General features: G+C 36.4%; 1 pseudogene; it reads right to left on the bottom strand.

Annotated features, from left to right (window-relative positions):
* Nucleotides 1-16,085: 16,085 nt before the first annotated feature.
* On the bottom strand, nucleotides 16,086-16,588 carry LOC126087000 (profilin-1-like; annotated as a pseudogene).
* Between the last annotated feature and the right edge of the window lie 4,287 nt (nucleotides 16,589-20,875).

The following is a 20,875-nucleotide window of genomic DNA, read 5'->3' as shown; positions in this document are numbered from 1 at the left end:
CATCAGAGGGATGGATATTGGACATACTTCCCAGGATTAGAAACAGTTAGGGAAAGTGCCCATGGTAGGCAGTCATTCAGTAACTACTGGCTGTTGTTACTCTTTCTATGGCCATTCATTTTGAGGATTGAGACTTTTTTGATATTTTCTGGCTCATCTTGAGATTGGTCTAAAGCCCAGGGTTGGACTGACACTTTGGGTTGAGAATTTAATGGATCAATTTATAGGGATTTGGACAGCAACAGAAAACAAAAGAAAAAAAAAATTGAGGTTCAATTCTCAATCTTTGGTGAGTCATTAATTCTGTTATTTTAGAGTTACCAAGGTGTCTTAGTGCCTGAAGGCATAGGCTTTCACTTAAGTTCTGCCTTTTTGATAATTGTACTGTAGCAACCAAAATCAGCTTTCATTTCTCTTTTGAGATTTTTTTTCTTCGTTAATGCCGTATAAGCGTAGGTGTTTAGAACGTACCCTTGATGCTTGTGGAAAAGAAAAGAGGAGTTCAGGATCCTGAATTTTGAAAACAGGAAATCATTAAGAGGAAAAGCCTTCAAAGAGAATAGTAATCTATTATCTATGAGACAAAAACTTTTGATAAAGTTAACTGCATTGTGGAGAACACAAGAGTCCTCACTAATTTGTATGAAATATTTCATAATGGCTGGATTTCCTCATGGTGAGAAATAACCTGGGATCTTTCTCTATTGCTCACTATTTGTGTGAAAACAGAATAATCTTTAATGCTGGCACAGTAAGCAGCTTATAAATATATACATTTCCATTGCAAATCTAGTTGATTTGAATCACCGCTTAGGGCAGACTAGAAACTGGGGTTCAACAAGATTATCTGGTTTATCCAAAAATCACAAAACTAGTAAAATTTGGGGAAAAAACACTGCTTTTTGGATTCTAAGTACAAAGAACATTTTCTTTTTCAGGTGGAAACATATTTTTCTTTTGTCCTGAAATATATTTAAGTTGATTAAAATATGCAAAGATTGAGAAAAAAGAACTATAATGCATAAGTTAATTTAAGCCAAAAGACTAAAACATAGACTATCTTCAAAAGTATTTATTCTTTCTGTGCGTTGCCTTTACGTTTGAAATATATCTTCACTGATCCTGATATTATTGGGTCATGCTTTCTTTAAATGACCTCTGAAACTTTTGATTGTTTTATAATTTGTTTTGTTCTTGGTATTGAGAACATGCACAGCAGAAGATAAACCAATTCAACAGTTTCTACAGGTACAACTCAGAGACACTGATGACATTCTTTGAGTTGCACAACCATTCTCACCCTCATTTTCTGAGTCGTCCTTCCCTCATTAATGTAAAGTCATTGCCCCCTGAGTTTCTTATCTAATCTTTTGAGTTGCTGTTGTCAACTTGATCCCATATGATAGATCTTAAAAAAAGCATAATACTCAAGGCTGACATACCTTACTAGTTAAGCTTTTTTTTTTTATTGTCTGGTTTTAAGAAGACTTTGGAGGATATTCTTGGGTTAAAGTTTCAAGATTATTTCAGGGCAATAGTTTAGGTGAGCTGATGTCTTCTAACATCGAAATGTAGCATGGGAAAGTACTATGTGAGGCTGATGTAGTTTGTTTGTTTTCCCACTTTATGGATCACTTTTTGCCTGGTGCTTTTTTTTTTTTTTAATTCTGGAAATTCAGTAACTTTCTCAGAATAAACTATGGAGTTGATAATTCTGCATGAAATTTTCCTAGAATAAGATGTGGCCCTTTTTTTCCATAGAGTCAGTTACAAGTCTTAATTTGAGGAAATTTTATTTTTCAGCTAGATTTGTTATTTTTTCTCTTCTATTTCATCTCTTCTTCAGGAAAGTCAATTGTGTATATTGTGGGTCTTCTTTATCTTTAAAAAAAAAACTAAACCTGCTGCCATAAAGTTGATTCCAGCTCATACAGACCTTATAAGACAGAGTAGAACTGACCCCATAGGATTTTTAAGGAGTAGCTGGTGGATTTGAACTGCTGACCTTTTGGTTAGCAGCTGAGCTCTTAGCCACTGTGCCACGAGGGCTTCTTTTTATCTTATAGTCATTTATATATATTAACTGATGTTTATGAGAATCTGACTTTATGTCAGGCACTGTACTAAATACCTCATATTCATTTTTTCATTTAGTATGAGGAACAAACCTAGGAGGTAGATTATCATTATCCCCACTTTATAGATGAAGACCCTGGGATATAAGAGGGTTAAGTAACTTATTCAATGGCACTTATTCAAGGGATACGAGGTTAGATCCCAGAAAGTCTCACTCCTAACTCCATGTAGCACTGTGTACTACAGTGGTTCTACCTCTTGTTACCTTTGTTTTCCTCGGTTTGTTTCTTCTGTTTTTGAGTAATGTCAATTGGGATTATATTAACTTTATTACTTCAAATGTAACTTTTTCATCTCTATATATTTATTTTACTCTTCAGTTTCTTTCCTGAAATCTGCTTCCAAATATTGCCTATTTTTCTCTTGTTTTATTTATTCTTTGATCTTTTTTTCTCAGAGAAGTCATCTCATCCTTAATATTTTTGAGGCACAGAAAACAGCTTTGTCTGAACTATTCCTATACTTCTTTTTAAAATTCTGGAGCCCCTGGGTGGTACAGATGATTAATGTGCTTGGCTGCTAATCAAAGGGTTGAAGATTCAAGTCCACCCAGAGGAGAACTATGAGGAAAGGCCTGGCTATCTATCTCTCAAAAAAAAAAAAAAGTCATTGAAATCTCTACAGAGCAGCTCTACCCTGACACTCATAGGATTGTCTTGAGGCAAAATCAACTTAATGGCAAATGGTGCTTGCTGTTTAATTCTATTCTGACATATGATAGCTTACTTATATCCGTTTCCTTTATTCTTTTTATGTTCTCCACTATTTACATGCATATATTTTATCCTGCAATTTTTGGGGCTACTGCTATTTTTTTTTTTTAATAGCTTAATGAATTATTTTAAGGTCAATATCTACCATGTAAAGAAGTAAATCTGCTAGCCTCCCAGAAACCTCTCCATGAGTTCTGTTCCAACCAGATCCCCATCCTTCTATCCAAATGTAATCACTATCTTGACTTTTATATTAATCACTTTTTTGCTTTCTCTGTGTTTTATCATCCAAGTGAGCAACTCTAGTTACTCTAGTTTAATCTTTTTTTTAATTGTACTTTAGGTGAAGTTTACAGAATAAACTAGCTTCTGATTAAACAGTTAATATACACATTGTTTTATGACATTGGTTAACAACCCCATGACATGTCAACACTCTCCATTCTCAACCTTGGGTTCCCTATTACCAGTTTTCCTGTCCCCTCCTGCTTTCTTGTCCTTGCCTCTGGGCTGGTCTGCTCATTTAGTCTCTTTTTGGTTTATGGGAATGTCTAAACTTTGGCTGCAGGGTGAAGCTCAGAAGTGACTTCAGTACTGAGTTAAAAGGGTGTCTGAGGGCCATACTCTTGGGTTTTCTCTAGTCTCTGTCAGACCAGTAATTCTGATCTTTTTTGTGAGTTAGAATTTTATTCTGTATTTTTCTCTAGCTCTGTCCGGGCCTCTGTTGTGATTCTTGCCGGAGCAGACAGTGGTGGTAGCTGGGCACCATCTAGTTTTGCTGGACTCATTCTGGTGGAGGCCATGGTAGTTGTGGTCCATTAGTTCTTTGAACTAATCTTTCCCTCGTGTCTTTAGTTTTCTTCCTTCTCCCTTGCTCCTGAAGGGGTGAGACCAGTGGAATATCTTACATGGCCACTCACTGGCTTTTAAGACCCCAAAAGCTACTCACCAAAGTAGAATGTAGAACATTTTCTTTATAAACTATGTTATGCCAATTGAGCTAGATGTTCCCTGAGACCATGGTCCCCACGCAGGCTATTGCTAATTTTCAGGGCATTTCCATTCTGGTCAAAGCTTTGTTATAAGAATGTTATGGTAAGAAAAGTGAGAACAATCTAAATTTTAACTTGAGTCTGTATACTTTAACATTTCTCATCACATCTGTATTGTTCTCTCCTTGGGCACTCCCACTCCTGGCATCAGCTTTTTGGTGCTGTTCACAGTTGTCACGGATTGAATTGTTTCTGCCAAAAATATATGTCAACTTAGCTAGGCCATGACTTCCAGCATTGTGTGATTACCCACCATTATGCCATCTGATGTCATTTTCTGATTGGAGGCAGTTATGTTAACGTCAATCTACAAGCTTTGGATGTGTTTTAGTAAGTCAATCTCTTTTGAGATATAAAAGAGAGAAGAGAGCAGAGAGACAGGTGGACCTCCTACCACCACGAAAGCAGCACCAGGAGCAGAGTGTGCCCTTTGAACCAAGGGTTCCATCATGGAGAAGCTCCTGGAACGGGGGAAGATTGATAATAAGGACCTTCCTCCAGAGCCAAAGGAGAGAGAAAGACTTCCACTGGAGCTGGTGCCCTGAATTTGGACTTCTAGCTTACTAGGCTGTGAGAGAATAAACTGTTTGTTATAGCCATCCACTCGTGGCATTTATGTTATACCAGCACTAGATAACTAAGACAACAGTGAAGACCCTTAACTTTCAGGCTGTCTGTACAGACTAACTGTATCCAATTTACATGTTATTTCCACTGTGAAAGCTTCCATTTTTATATTTGTGCTCTTGTCTCTGTTTAGTTCTAGAACAGCCACACTATGTGGTCCGTTCTACAAATGACAGTACTGATTATGTCATGACTGGGATATTTAGGAAGAAGTTGCAAAACACATCAAAGTGTCCTAGCAGCTAGTTCTCTTATGGTGAAAATAAAGATAGCACCTAAACTGTGTAGAAAGGTATTTGTTGGGAGAGAATAGATATATAGTAGGCATTTGAGAAGATAAGGGTTAGTATTACTATTTGTAAGTCTTTCTCAATTCCGTGTGGCTAGAAGTTAGCTAGCTGTGAGAGATTCAGTTGGCTGGTAGAAGCCAAGAAAAAAAGGTATGCTTATCATTTACCATATTTGAAAAAATGCACACTTCTTAATGGGCGTGGGTGGTAGGAATAAAGAAAGAACCTAAAAAGATGGATCTCAGGGTTTTGAATGTTGGGAATATTTTTGGCTTCATCTTTTCACCTAGGTCAAATCCAAAAGGTTCTGTGGTCCTATATGTAGGAAGAAACTCTCTTGTTGGATTTTAGTGTTCCCATTACCAACAACAGATTATTCATTCACTGTAATAAGGGATCTCTTGTGAAAAGGAGACAGCTGGTGTCTACGTTTCTGATGAGGATAAAAGGCATAGGGGTACACAGGAATCATGGGTTATTAAATATTCACGTTGTTAGAGATTCCTGTAGTCATCGCACATTTAGAAACAATTAAAACAAAATGACTGTCACCTTGGGATCCCAGTGGCCTGTCACTGCAGTCAGCTATTCCAGCATTAAATGTTGCCCCTAACAGCTGCTTCTCAGGGATTGTAAAAGAGAAAACGCATACAATAAGCACTAATTTATGACTTTTCAATGACAATTCAGAGTTTTTCATTTACTGGGTAATATTTTTCACTCAAATATGTAAATGTTTGCAAATAACAACCTATGACTCTATCTCACTTTTTCTGTAGAATCTTAGTAAGTGCAATTTTTTAATAGAGTATTTCATGTGGCATCTTCATATAAAAAGCACTAAAATTTCTTTGTTCTTTGCCTTTTTTTTTCTGTTGTCACTGTTAATTCTTAGTTTATATGGAGAGCCTGTTTTGCTATAACACATAATTAGCGTGTTTAAAACACTTTGCACCTTTTAAACAACACTGGATTAAACCACATACATAAATATACGTTGAGGAGAACAGGTGTTTTTCTGATTCAATTAACACTTCTTTATTCTAAACTCTTCCTTGACTACGGTCTATTTCTTAATTCAAAAGATGAAAATAAACAGTCATTTGGCTATTATAGGAGCCCGTGGAGGGCTCATTAACTGGGTTCTAATTGGGTTCTTTTGCAAATCTGTCACTCAGGATTGAAGGTGAATCTGACGCCGGCAGCAAATGAGTGCACAGAGAGCTGTGAAATGGAATGACTGAAAGCACTTCAGAGAAATAGAGGAAATGAGATGAATTTAGGACAAATGAAATACGTTTTTAATATGGGCAAGAGGTAGGAGGTAAAACAGAGGAAGGTCTTGGGACACCAGAGTTTGGAAAGACTGATTTAGCTTGACTTTTTAGAGCTGTTCCTTTAATTTCATTGTTGGAAAAAACAATTGTCTAAACTAGTGATGCTTTGGGAGATACTTGACCATCGCATAAATGCCTAGAAGCTCTGCGTTACCTGTTTTGTCTTTACACTTAGCTCACTCCACCCGATTGTTTTACTTATGCCCTCTACTCCATGACTTTTGGCATTCCTTGTAGCAAGGGCTGTCTTTCCTATAGTTTACTTGCCCAATGTTTGACAAATATAAGCGCTTAAGTAGTGCTTATTGAGTCAATCAACCAGTGGATCAATTGATGAATGAGAGAATGCCTTGTCATGTTCTTTGTTTTTGCTTTTTAACTCTGGAAACTGGATTTTACCCTTTCCCTGGAGATTATTGATGTTGTTTTTTTCTCCAGAGATTGCTGATTTTTTTTGTTTTGTTTTATGTCTTTAACAAAGAGAAGAGATAGCTTATTGTCGATTGCTGAGAGCTGCATTCACCCATTTGTTTAGTGGCTTTTACAAACTACTCTTGCAAGTACTATATTCCCTGTTGTGTATGGTCACAAAATATCTGTTATCTATTATTTTGCAGTCAACTGGTGTCCTGAGATATTTCATTGAATGTGTGGATCCAACAAAGGAGAAAAAAAAAAAGGCAGTCTATTTCTTTAGATTCCCTTTACAGACATGGGCAGTTGATTCAGCTTGAGGAGTCTGAAATAATAGTAATCCTACGTGCTTAAGCATCAGGTAGGTAAAAAAACGTAACTCCTATCCTTGGAAAATGAGATCCTTATTTCTTGGCACCAACAATCTGCACCAGGAATATGGACCACAGTCCCCACAGCTCCCTGACAGGATGGAGGACGAGTGATGCTAGCTGCTATGCTAACCACCAAAATTCACCCAAAATTGTAAACCACTTTCTTCATTAAGCCTTCTCTTAAATGATGCAAATATTTGACTAAACTTCAGATGGAATAATTCCAGGCTTATTACAAAATTTACTAAATTCACTGTTGATTTCCTCTTAAGATGGCTTTCTTAGTTTCTATAGGGTCTTTTTTTTTATAGGGTCAGTATTTAACCCCAGTATTTAACTGCTGAGTTAAAATATAATAGTAAATTGAGATAATAAAGCTGCATTCAGAAATAAGAAAACTATCTCTGAGGCCAAGAAACATAAAAGAAACTCTTCTTGATAAATGGTTACTGAAACAGCAGACATCTGGACTCTGGCATAATAAACAGAGAGAAGTGGATCACAGTTCAGTGACAGTGGAGGTGATAGCAAACTAAGCAAACCATTACACTCAGGACAAGAAAAAAAGAGCAGAGGTGTAAGCAATGAATTCATGGAAGAAAAATAATCATTATTATGCAATTCCATTTTATTTATGTAAAAAACAAGTTGCTGTTAAACCAATTCTGATTTATGATGACTCCATGGATATCAGAGTAGAACTGTACTCCATAGTTCAATGGTTTTTTTTTTTTTTTTGGGAAATAGATCACTAGGTTTTCTTCTGAGGCACCTCTGGGTGGTCTTGAACCTCCAGCCTTTGAATCAGCAGCTGAGCATATTAACCATTTGCAGCACCCAGGGACTCCTTACCTTATTAGTTATATGGAACTTATGTTATTTATAAATTATATTGTACCTTACCGTATCTGTTGCCATCCAGTCTATTCTGACTCATAGTGACTCTAAAGGACAGAGTGGAACTACCCCATTGGCTTTCCAAGGAGCACCGGTGGATTTGAATTGCCGATCTGTTGGTTAGGAGGCATAGTTCTTTGTAGACGTGATTAAATAGGAATACTATATTTAGACATTATACTTTTAACTCTATAAAATGACAATAGATATTTTAAAATTTCCTAGAACATGAAAATAAAATCTGGAAACCCTGGTGGCACAGTGGTTAAGAGTTCGGCTGCTAACTAAAAAGGCTGGCACTTCGAATTCACCAGGCACTCCTTGGAAACCTTATGGGGCAGTTCTACTCTGTCCTATAGGGTTGCTATGAATTGGAATTGACTCGACGGCAATGGGTTTAGTTTGGTTTTTGAAAATAAAACCTAAGGAAAATATGACCTTATGGGCATTGAAAACTAAGAGTAGTCACTAAAGGAATAGAAATGCAAGCCATAACTTGCAAACCATAGATGATATATATAATAAGGCTACCAGAAAAATAAAATAAAATAAAAACCACTGGCGTTGAGTCGATTCTGACTCATAGTGACCCTATAGGACAGAGTAGAACTGCCCCATAGAGTTTCCAAGGAGCACCTGGTGGATTTGAACTGCCGACCCCTTGGTTTGCAGCTGTAGCACTTAACCACTACACCACCAGGGTTTCCACAAGGTAAGACAACTAGAGCTGGCCTCACTATAACCAACAACATATTTGTTTGGTAGAGGAGAAAGTGGTCAACTCTAAAATACATTAGCGAGACCAACAAATTTCCTCTCCTCTTGGTTTTCTATCCTCAATCCAAACCACCAGTATTCATGACTCATGTTTCTACAATATATTGTACAGCTCCAGCTCCTCATCTAATCAGCCGCCACAATTAACTGATTTTGCACTCCCGCCTTACTCTGTCTCCCGTTTTGTCCCATCAGGAATCCCATCCTCTGTGAGTAAGTAAATTCATTTTGATAGTTTTAATTCACATCTCACTCCTAATATTAAGATTAGGGTCAGGTAGAATATGAGTAGGGAGAGGTATTTCACAAAATTTAAATACCGAAAAGCAGAAAGAAGAAAGGATTTTATAAAAGGAGGAGAAAAGTAAAGTACAAGGAATTTGGGAGGTGATATTTAGTGAAATTTAGCCTAATTTGTGGTTGTAAACTTCTTGACTGTCTAGGGAAAAATATACAATACTAGAATTAAGTTACAATAGATGTTGAGTAACATAAAACACTATCTGCTATTGCACGTTTGCCAAAGTTATAGAGATATACTTCAAATGGACTCTTTTTATAGTAACCCTTCCTAGAATGGAATTAGTATGTATTTAGAACATGTTATGTGTGAGACATTGTGGTTTTACTTTGAGGCACAGAATTTTATCTAATCATTACAATACTACACACCATAACTATATATTATCAAAATTTTGTACTTGAGACATAATGGTTTACAGAGGTTAAGTTGAATTTCCCAAGACAATACAACTTTACCTGTGAAGTCCAACTTCAAGTTCAGTGTTATGGGCCTTCTAATAGCAGAAGGTTTAACATTAAATCACAACTGCTGAAGTCATTTTTATTCAGAATTTCGGTAATGGCTTTCAGGTATGCCACTCTCATAATATGTCATAAAGCCCGTTTAAAATCTGATGCTGTTGAGTCAATTCTGACTCATAGTCACCCTGTAGGACAGAGTAGAACTGCTCCATAGGGTTTTCAAGGAGCAGCTGGTGGATTCGAACTGCTGACCTTTTGGTTAGCAGCCAAGCTCTTAAACACTGGGCCACCGGGGCTCCATAATATGTCATAGACATGTATAAGAGCTTAAAAATCCAGAGAAATTACCTTTTAAATTTCATTTATATATATGCATATAATTTTTTTTTTCCTGGTGATTTAAAGAGATGGTATCCTGAAAAATCTTTCTGAAGTAAAACAACAAAAACACAGCTATATAATATATATATTGGAAATAAGTAAGGGGAATTTTCAGAGGCTAAAATTGTACCATGGGAAAGATATCAAATGGGAAGAGGATAATGGAGAAAGCACAGGGTTTGGTTTGGTTTTTTGGTTATGAGTCAAATTGACTCGACGGCAAGGGGTAAGAATGGTACACTAGTATACTTACAATAAGCTTTAAGAGAAAAAAGAATTACTAGGAATATATAAGGTCATTTACTCAATGTAAAAGGTTTAAGAGACCAGGAAGATTTGAAGGACTAAACATGTATATACATAATAACATAACTTTAACACAATAATGAACAGAATTATGATGAAAATTTGACATAATCATCATTATAATGAAATATTTTAAATACTTCTGTCTATAACCATTAAACTAAGCAAACCAAATAGATAGGATGGGAAAATATAGACATCTCAATAAAAAGCTTGTATAATAAAAAAAAAAAAATTTTTTTTTTTTTTAGCATATATAAAATACTGCAAAATTGTAGAATAAAAAATTATTTTCAATTACACAGGAACATTTACAAAGAGTGACCATGCATTAAGCCATGAAGTAAATCCTAATTTTCAAAAACTGGGATCATACACACTATATTCTCTGACTAAAATGCGATTAAGTTAAGATTAATAATAGAACTTTAAAAAGAATCAATATATTTGGACATTTAAAAACACAATTCTAAATAATTAAAAAAAAAGTATTAGTGGACTTTAAAAATACTTAGCAACTGAACCAAAATAAAATTACAACATATTAAAATGTATGGAATGCAGCTAACCTAGTACTTAGGAAATTAATATATTTAAATGGTTGCAAGCAGAAATTAGAAAGGCTGAAAAAATAATGCACTAAAATTCTATTCTAAGAAGTTAGAAAATCCACATCCTGCACTAAATATAAAAACAGTTGAAGTAAATATATAACAAATATAAAAGCAAACAGTAATAAGATAGAAAACAAAGAAGCAATATATATATGATCAATAAAGCCAAGCGTTAGTTCTTTGAAAGGCCAGAAACCTTTACAAAGCACCTAAAATTGATTAGGAATAAAAAAGAGAAAAGCCATGAATCAGTATTATTACAAATTAATTAGTACTATAAATATAAATGCCGCAGAGAGAATGAGACGCTCTTAAATGATAGGAGAATATTGTAATCGCATTAGTACCAACAAATATTAGAAGTAAAAAACGACAGTTCTAAAAAATGTAGCAGATGGTAACTGACTGACTATGCTACTAGAATAGGTAAAAAGCATGAATATGTTTAAAACTTTTGAAGTAAATTTATGTTGATAATTATCTTTCCACAAAGAAGACACTAACCCAGAAACACCCAGTGCCATCGAATCAATTCCGACTCATAGCGACACTATAGGTCAGAGTAGAACTGCCCCATAGAGTTTCCAAGGAGTGCCTAGCAGATTTGAACTGCTGAAGACACTAGGTCCATATATTTTTGGAGGGCATGTTACAAATATTTGGGGGAAAGCAATCCTGCTCTTAAAGAAACCACGCATAAAAGCAGTAAAATGAAAAAGAAATATACATAAAGCAGTTCACAAATTACTCTGTGAAACTATTAAAAACTTTGATGCAAATACCAGACATGGACAGTATTTCAAAGGAAATTGAGAGACCACTATCACAAATAACAGATGTGAAAATCTAAACACGATATACCCGACCCCACAAACAAGATATAGGTACATTCTATTACAGGTCCACCGTTTTGCATTCTTTTAATAGAAGGGCTTGTTTTTTAGTGCTCAAACCTCATAGAATTCAAGTTTTTTTCAGTATAATTTTTTTTGATCTTTATATAAGAAAATATTATATTATGTCTCCAGAAACTTAGTACAATATATTTAACAAATCATGTGCTTTAGTAGTCTGGAGATATATTCTAAACACAATTGTTAGCATTCAAAATGATGTGGAGAAGTTTTGAAAAGTCTCTCAAGTGTCAACAAAGGAGATGTGCATCTCAGGTGCTTTTGGCAGTAAGACAAGAATTAGTGTCGTCCTCATTGTGAGCCATTCTCTGCCATGAACGTAGATGAAAATGCTAGGCTACTGTCCTTTAGGGGGGCAATTCTGAGGTGGAACCCAAATTAAGATGCAGCAACTTTTGTACTAATATCTCTATCCATTGGTGATCAGAAAATCATGTTTTAAAAATTTAATACCCTAATCTGACAGCCCTTTTTTTTTTTTAGAGTTCTAATGTGTGCATGTGTGTGTTTTAATTACAGGGGAATGGTTGTGGTTTAGGAAGCCCTGGTGGTGCAGTGGTTAAGTGCGATAGCTGCTAACCAAAAGCTCAGCAGTTCAAATCCACCAGGTGCTCCTTAGACTCTATGGGGCAGTTCTACTCTGTCCTATAGGGTCACTGTGAGTCGGTATAGACTCAATGGCAACAGGTTTGGTTTTTTTTTGGTTGGTTGTGGTTCAAAAGTTCAGGTAATATACATTATAATTTTCCCATTTAATATATGAAGAAATAATATACCAGGAAATATTTTCATGAAGAAAATCTGATTTTAGAAAAGGATTACTGATGGTAAGTGAGATTGTCTATATTAAAGGAAGTTAAGAAAAATATTAAAAAAATGAATGACATAATGACTAAGAAGGATTTATTTCAAGGATTTGTTCTAACATCAGAAAATCTATTAATGTAACTCGGACATTAGCCAATTAACAAAGAATAAACCATATGAATATTACAATAGATGTCAAAAAGGCAGAACAAAATTCAATAAAAAAATATTTTTTAAAAAATTAGCATTCTTCCACAGCAAACCAAAAATAACTGGTAACTTTTTTATCTGATATATGTAAAAAAAAAAAAAAAAAACTAAAATATCTTAAGGATAGATAATTTTAATTTATAAGAGTTTATCAAAGTTGCTAGACTCCAAGCCCACTAACAAAAGTTCATTACAAAGCTATATACCTGCAATAAAAATGAGAAAATGCAATCTGAAGAAACAGGTTTTTTCATAGTGACAAAAATATATGGTGCTTAATTTAGCAAAACACAAAGAGTTTCTCTAAAGGTTAAGTTTAAAAATCTCCATGTTCTTGGACAGGAAGTCTTATAATTCTAAATATACATATACATATTCTCCCTAAATTGGTCTATAGATCTAATGCATTTCTAATCAAAATTATAAAAATTATTAAGAAAGATAAAAAATCAAAATGGTGAGAAATAACATGTTCATGGAGGGAAAACTCAATATCTTTCTATTCTAATAGATGAACACACCTATCAATATATTTGATAGAAATTCATCAAAAACGTCAACAAGTAAAAATTGGTAAATTAATCCTAAGTAAAAAGAGTGGATACATGGCCAAACAAGATACTCTTGAATAGGAACAAGGAAGAGTTATATTCCATCAGTATCTGTCCTTTTCCCTATCCTGTTCAATTTTTTTCTTTCTTCACAAATGTCTTGATTGAAGGCCAAGTTACACTGATGGCATATTGTCAAGTTCACCTCTGGTGACATAGAATTATAATTGCTAGAAAGTATGTTGTACCACAGAACTCATATTCAAAATGCTTTCATCAGGTTAGAACAACAGATTATATTTTTTTGAAATGCAACATGGAAAATGAAAAAAAAAAAATCTGAGCCCAAAAATTCTATACAAAATTATGTAATGGGGTAATCTGATGCCTTTTCTAGTGTCTCAGAATCTAGGTTGGAAGCAGACGTAGAGGTCATTTTTGTTGCCATGTGTCATCATCCTGTACACGTTTCACCGTACTGAGCACCTTAGGAGACAAGACACAACAAAAGTTTAGTCAGTTAGAAACAATTTATTCCTGAGTTTTACCAGTTTTTCTGTCCTAGGTTAATTGAGACATATAACCTAGATCAAAAAAAAAAAAAATTGGAAGCCCCCTTTATACCACTCTCTCCTAATTTTTTTTTTTTTTTAAAGAACTGAGGGTCATCCCTAAGATCTTTCTTCTTTTACACGGTGTCACACACAGGCCGTTTCTCAAGTAGTCAGGCTCAAATAAGAGAGAAAGAGGGAGAGAAAAATACAGACTCGAAGACAGAAAAACAAAGCCTCAAATGGAGCAAAGTTCCATCCGATTGAACCAATAAGGCTCTAAGTTCACCTCCAGAGATCCCTTAACTTACAGTAGTTACCTCATTTGCTTTGGAACCTGTTTGTAGTGCTACACAGTTTCACTTGTTCTTTGTGAAAAGTGGAGAAAATTGTCTTGCATTCTTGCCCCAAAACAAGAGTTGAAGTCTTATTGTTAAACTTTGCTAGAGAACAAATAGCTTTCCAGCTTCTGGGAGCTAGCTAAATAGTCAATCCTTTTGCTCTCAGATAATTGATTCTCAGTAGGCTTTTTAACTAAACCAGATCACTGAGAACCTTCATTTTTAGAACAATTTTGGTAGTCATTCACAGACAGTGGGTTCTCAGTTATTGGCTGTGAGGTGCGGAAAGCTATTTGGCCTTTTTCTTCTGGATTCTTGAGAGTCCTGATTACAGAGGCTCCCTTTAGTCTTACTGACTAAGCCTTACCAGGCAAGATGTAATTGATCATGGCTGCATGGAGAGGCCAATAAAGGCTTTGGAAGATGGGGACTCGGTGGAGCTTCCCAGTTGGAGAGAGTAAACATCTGCTCTCAGGAGAAGAAGTACATCCCCTGGGGTCATGGAAGTTCTGCAATGGGACCCCTCCCAGGTCTTACTCTATGCATCTCTTCATTTGTATCCCTTTTTGTTATGTTAAAATTGTCATTGCAGGTATAGGCAGGTGTCCTCCATGAGATTTGTGAGCCATTCCATGGAATTATCAGACCCAAAGGAGCAGGATTGGGGCCGGCTTGTCCAAAGTGGAAGGAATTGAGAGGGACCCTTGAGCTTGCAGCCAGTATCTGCTGACCCAGCTCTGGGTGGGTTTGTGGTGGGGAGGGGTGCAGAGGGGTTGGGGATGGCTGCATGAGCAAGTGGAATCCGAACAAAACAGAGAATGAAAGCTGATATTTCCAAATAACACAGCTGGCGTGTGAAGTGGGATTTGTTATCCTCCATACTTTTGGCATCAGAGGTGGATGATCTCAGCCTCCCTGGACTGGTGTTTGGCTGATACAATTTGTGCAGTAAGTGAGTTTACTTAGAGAGGACCCTGCCTCCTCACTGGCAAAATTGAGAAGCTCAGCTCTGGATGTGTCTTCGAAGCAATACATTTTTGGTTTGTAGCATCACATAATTGTTCAGTGGTAGAATTCTTGCTTTCCATGCAGGAGACTCGGGTGTGATTCCCAGCCAGTGCATCTCATGAGTAGCTATCACTCATCTGGCAGTGGAGGCTTGCATGTGGCTGTGTTTCAGTGGAGCTTTAAGACTAAGATGGACTATGAGGAAAAGCATGGCAATCTACTTCCAGATTTCAGCCAGTGAAAACCCTATGGATCACAAATGTTCAATAAGCAACCAATCATGGGAATGGCACAGAACCAGGCAGTGTTTTGTTCCATGGTGCATGGGGTCACCATGAGTTGGCAGACCTGATGGCAGGGACACCAGCAACAATATCACACAACGTTCCTATTTTTTCAGTTTTAGTAATTTCCAAACAAGTCTGTTACCACGAATCAAAGATTCTGCTGCCTTCCCCACTAAACTTTTGGCATGGTGATGTTTCATGTGGTTTAATAAACACTGCATTTGAAAGGCGAATCAAACTAAGAAAGAGCTATTAAGCATAGTAAAATTATAGCTTAATTATATAAGAATTTTGATATATATATATATGAATAAAAGTGTGCAATTATTTCATATTTCTTCATAGCCTCTTATAGTTGTGGAATAATTCAATTCATGGAATGTTAGACATTTATCCCGATTCCATTTTTTATATTCCTATTTTTAACATTGCGATGGACATACATGTACTGTATCTTTTATTGTTTTCAGTAGCATCTTTTTTACTAAAAAAACAAACAAACAAAAAAAACTCCGAAAAACCAAAAACAAAACAGTTTTCCATCCACACACAGGAGAGGTATGAGTACGAAGAAGTGTTTCTCCATCCATCCCTAGACCATGCCCCATGTGGTTTTGACCACACTTCCAGATGAGGGCTAATGGCTCCCAAAATGAAAATGGCCTATGTGTGCGTATGGGAAGGAGAGGGGAGCAAAAGCAGTGGGAGTGGTGGGGGGAAGGGATAGATTAGGTCAGTACGGGGAACGCTGCACATAGGAGGCCATTTTCTCTTTCTTGTTGAGCAAATCCCCGTGGACACCTTCTTCACCCATCAGCAGGATTAGCGTCACCTCACTGGTGACAGTGAGGTTGGAGGCAGGGGCTCTGCCAGTGCTCCCTGTGCGGAGATGCAAAGCATATATACTTAGTGCTGCAGCAGTGAGTCCCACACCACAGAACATTTCTGGCCCCTAAGTGTCAGCCCATTCATGAAGAAACTTGTCTTTGCCAACCAGGATTCCAACCCAGTTGGTGTGATACTGATGAAGCTTTTGCCTCGTACGGGGGGACTCAGAGGGTAAGTCCTTGTAACCCAAGATGGTAGCGTCCTGACAGATCCGTTCTCCATGAGGCTGTACGCGTTGCACCCGGCAGTGGCACTGCTCCTGAGGCTGTTGTCCTTGCTGCTGCTGGGGCCACGGGTTGAGAGAGACTGCCTTGGGTTGGGGGACTGGAGGCTGAGAGCTTGGGGCATGTGCCACCACAGGACCGTGACCCTGCTACCTGTCCGTGCACTATATCTTGGTTCTCTCACCTTATAATTTCTTTTAGATAATTGTCTAAAAGTTGAATTATTATTTTAATAGCTATACCTGTGTAGGAGCCCTGGTGGCGCAAGGGCTAAGCTCTCTACTGCCAGTGGAAAGGTTGGCAGATGAGATCCTCTGGGTGGCTCAATGGGAAAAAGACCTGGCGATCTCCTCCCACAAAAATTACAGCCAAGAAAACCCTAGAGAGCAGCTCTACTCTGTTAAATAAGGTCGCTATGAGTTGGAATTGACTCTAAGCACCTAACGATAACACCTATAATATAGATTTTTGATATGCTTTATGAATTATCCTCCAAAACAATTCTATTTTAGTTTGTGATAACTTTTATATGCTAAGGATTACAAACCTTTTTCTATTATGTGTGTTGCAACATCTTTCTTAATTTACCATTTTTATTTAGTTTGGCAGTTTTATCTACCTATTTGAAAAGAAAAAAAACTTTTACCTCTAAAGTCTATCAGCCGTTTCCTTCACGGTTTCTGCTTTTACTGATATATATGCCTTTAAAAGCCCTTCTGTATTTCAAGACTGTTACAAAAATATTCATTACATTTTCTCTTGCTACTTTTATGGTTTTATTTTAAATATAAACTATATTTAGTTTATTCTGGCATAAATGTGAAATACATATTTGACTTGTATAATCCTTTTTTACTAAACAGTGGGTGTCCCAGAATCATTTTTGAATAATTCATTACTTGCCTGCCAGTTTTAAATGCCATTTTAAAATATGTTAAATGCTATGTATAATGTCTTTTTAAGAATTCTCTATGCTATTTCATTGATGTGTCTGTTTATTCTCACATGGCCATGGGCCATGTAAATTATTATAGCTATTCAAGATAATTAATCTCAGGAACTTCCTGGTATCCCAATTATTAGACTATATTTGTTCTTAAAGACATGTTTAAGAACCATTTTGTCTATTTTCAAAACTATACTTTGAGATTTGATTAAGATTGCATTACATTGCAGACTAATTTCAGAAGAGCCGAAATATTTACAATAATAAATTTCTAACAAGCCATTTATCCATTGGCAAATGAGTAATCAGGCATTTTAGAAAAATGCAAAAATTAAAATTTGGTGAAAACGTGTTTCATACATTAAGTCATCACTGGGATCAGGGACATTTTCTGTACACACTTACTTATTTACCAACTCAGTCATGTCTATGATATAATATAGTAGCTACAGAATATTATGGTAACATCACTAATTACAACCATATTATTTTGGAGTTTATTTTAGTTCAAAGAGGAAAGCTTGATGTCCTCAATATTCATTGACAAAAGGCTGGTATGTAGGTCACTGAAACACCTAATTATAATTGTCATTCATCCAACAGTAATAGAGTACCTACTATGTAACAGACACTGAGATAAGCAGTGGGAATGCAAAAGTTAATAGAACTGTACATACATGCTATGAGATCTAACAGTATATCAGAGTAAACAGAAACCTATAAAAAATTATGATTCTCCTGACACAGGTTTTACTAGAAGCATGTCTGAAGTGAATAAGAGTATTTAGAAGAGATTATCTTGTGTGTGGACCAGGGAAAGGTTCATATTATAAATAATACTTGAACTACTTTGTCAACTCTATGTCATTCCTCAATCTAGTTCAATCAGGCTTCCACTCCTATCAAGTCAGAGAAAAATCTCACTATAGTAATCAATAATTCCAATGCCACTGAATTATATGAACATTGCCAAAGTCTTCTAGCTATACCAGATTGCTACCTCGAACACCATACCTCTACATTCAGTTGACTATTTAGTGATCACCTCCATTTAGATGGATCAGAAGTTCCTCATAACCAAATGCCCAAATCCAAACTCACAATATTTGTCTACTAATTTTATTTTACTTTAGTGATCCCAATCTCAGAAAAGGAAGCATAATCTATTCAGAAAGAATCTCCAAGTCATTTTTTAAACCCATAGCTTCCTGCACTCCAATACCTAATTCACTATCAATCATGCCGATTTTCCTTCCAAAACAGCCCTCAAATCTTTTAAAAACTCTCCATCTTCTCTATTCCCAGACTAGTCTAAACTATTACCATCTCTCATCTGAACTATTGGAAGAGCCTCCAAACTTCTCTCCCTTTATCCATTTTTTGCTTATAATTTGTTTCAGAAAGATAGTTTAGTCTCTAACATGAAACATGCATAGATAAGTGTAAACATTTCTGAACAGTGTGAATTTGGTGAGGTATAAAAATAATTTGGTCTTTTTTTTTTTTCTTTCTTACTGAATATTGCCTGTAAACACTCTGGCATCCTGAAATGTTTCCATCTCCTACCATATACTAAGTAGAGTCTATAGTTAAGTTACTTTTTAGCTGTTGCAAAGTTGATTTCAGCCTAATCCAATTAAAAATTGATTCTTGCGTCCAATGTAGCCTCATATCATCCTCTCCACTAAGAGCCCATCAAGGTTGAGAAACTACCATTTCATTCCTCTTCAGCTTCCTTTCTTCTCTCTTCTCAGTCCCTCTTTTTCCTCTGTGTTATTGCACTGGGGGAGAAAACATTAGGGAAATGGACTACAATTCTTTTTAATTAAATGCACTGCACTACTTCTAGCTCACTGCCTGGCCTGCCATGATTTCTGTGACACTAGGATCCTAATGCTTTCGTCTTTTTGCAGAACCTACCTAAGATCTTTGGGGCCCTCTTCTTTGTACAGTTCCCTGAAATGGGAGAAGCACTGGGCATGGCCTCTTCAGAGGGAGATGATGGGCATATTGATGGCAGGAAAGCATTTTATGCCCATCTTTTTAGAACTGAGCAGCACTGAGATCTTAGTGTTTTCAGTTTGGGGACTTCAGCCACAATATGAAGGTAATAGAGTCTTATTCAACATCCAGTAAAATACTACTTACTCCTGCATGAGCTGGTCATCATCTATCACCCAAATACCTTTATCTTCCTGCTCTCTCTACCTACATACATTGGCTTCTTTCAATTCCTTTAAATTTCAAATATCTTTTCTGCCTTGGGACCTTTGCACATTCTTAAACTGGTGTATTTACTCTTTTTTTTTTTGCCATGTCAGTGCTCATTTTCCCTCCAAATATCAACTCACATGTCATTCTCATGTTTTTTCTCTGATGGCACAGACCACTTGAACTCCCCTGTTATTTTCTTAGCACTCCATTCTTTTCTCTCATAGCTTACATCACAGTTGTAGCTTAATTTATTTGATCAGTATCCCTCTCCTCTTCTATTGTACTCCATTGGTCTTTACAGTATTAAATCTATTGGTGGCATATAGATGTCCAAAAATATTCATTGGATTACTAAATCCATCACTTAGGTATTGACACCAGCCTGACTAAAAGTATAGTCGACTGGTCTCTATCATGGAACCTCTACTTCAATCATATTGGAAAATTTTGCTTATTTTTGGCTCTATTTTGAAAGCTCTTGGGCTCTATCAGGAAGCAACAAGTTTACATTATTTGTGGTATTTAAAAATATGCTGGAAAAATACCAGTTGTGTAGAAGAACAACAACAACAAAAAATGTGATGGGGGAAATGTTTATGTCTATTTTGCATATGGAAAAAATATGTCTTTATTTAAGATAAAACTGATAAGGGAAATTTATTAAAATTTAACAAATTTTTTTTTTCCCCATGAAAGACACTGTTAAGAGAATAAACAAGACAAGCCACAGAATGGCAAATCACATTTTTTTTTTTATTAAGTTTTATTGAGCTTCAAGTGAACGTTTACAAATCAAGTCAAAAAGTCACATATAAGTTTATATACACCTTACTCCATACTCCCACTTGCTCTCCCCCTAATGAGTCAGCCCTTCCAGTCTCTCCTTTCTTGACAATTTTGCCAGCTTCCAACTCTCTCTATCCTCCCATCCCCCCTCCAGACAGGAGATGCCAACACAGTCTCAAGTGTCCACCTGAATACAAATAGCTCACTCTTCATCAGCATCTCTCTCCTACCCACTGTCCAGTCCCTTTCATGTCTGATGAGTTGTCTTTGGGAATGGTTCCTGTCCTGTGCCAGCAAAAGGTTTGGGGACCATGACCGCCGGGATTCCTCTAGTCTCAGTCAGACCATTAAGTATGGTCTTTTTGTGAGAATTTGGGGTCTGCATCCCACTGATCTCCTGCTCCCTCAGGGGTTCTCTGTTGTGCTCCCTGTCAAGGCAGTCATCTATTGTGGCCGGGCACCAAC

This window comes from Elephas maximus, chromosome 12, assembly GCF_024166365.1.
Source record: "Elephas maximus indicus isolate mEleMax1 chromosome 12, mEleMax1 primary haplotype, whole genome shotgun sequence".
Classification (NCBI taxonomy): domain Eukaryota; kingdom Metazoa; phylum Chordata; class Mammalia; order Proboscidea; family Elephantidae; genus Elephas; species Elephas maximus.
The sequence above is the reverse complement of the archived record's forward strand: the minus strand, read 5'-3'. Positions and strand labels throughout refer to the sequence as shown.